This window comes from Octopus bimaculoides, chromosome 9, assembly GCF_001194135.2.
Source record: "Octopus bimaculoides isolate UCB-OBI-ISO-001 chromosome 9, ASM119413v2, whole genome shotgun sequence".
NCBI lineage: Eukaryota > Metazoa > Mollusca > Cephalopoda > Octopoda > Octopodidae > Octopus > Octopus bimaculoides.
The window spans coordinates 76,971,906-76,972,887 of record NC_068989.1 but is presented as its reverse complement, the minus strand read 5'-3'; positions in this window follow the sequence as shown (position 1 = coordinate 76,972,887).

The window sequence follows — 982 nt, the reverse complement described above, 5'->3', positions numbered from 1 at the left end:
ATAGAAAATGAAGGAGAATATATTTTAGATTAAAAAAGAACTTTGTTTATCTTAATTTTGAAAAATAATAGAAGTATAAAAAACTGCATTATTTATGGGAATACCCACAGCGTATATATATATATATATATATATACATATTGTTACGTCCTCGTGGCCATAACCCGAATTTACACAACCAACAAGGATGGAGTGAATCCAAAACAACAACACACTATGGAGTGTTTTTTTGTAAAATATTATTAACAATTAAGTGTCAGCATAAAAATCAGTTTACATACAAAATAAATATATACGAACAAAAATAAATTAATGCTACACTACACGTGCAGTTAAAATATTTATGAAGGTTATATATATATAGTTTAGAAATTTGGACTCAGAAACACGGTTTCAACTTCATTTCAAAAACTTGGATTCGTAACTCTGGACTCACAAATTTTGGTTTCACCAAAATTGGTCTCACACAAAACCTGGCCTCACAAATTTGGTTTTCAAAAAATATAGATTCCAAAAATTTGGATTTCATAAAATCTGGCTTCAGAAATTCAGTTTTCAAAACGTATGGATTCCGAAAATTTGGATTTCATAAATTCTGGCTTCACAAATTCCGTTTTCGAACCTTGGACCCAGATGTAACACAAAAATTATTTTAAAACTGACAAGCAAAAAGGAAACTTCATGGGAAAAAGGCTCTTCTCTCTATCTGTTGGGATTGAAAAGTAGTAATTCATTTGGAATTGCTACCACCTAATGCAACAATCAATGCTCAAGTCTACTGTCAGCAATGAGAGCGGTTGAACCAAGCTTTGGCAAAAAAAGACCCGTGTTAGTGATTCAAAAAGGAGTGGTGTTTCATCAGGACAATGCGCGACCCCAACAGGAAAGATTACATCACAGTAGATAGAAGTGCTTGGTTGGGAAAAAAATCCTTATCCACCTTATTTTCCCGACCTTGCTCCTTCAGACTACCATTTGTTTC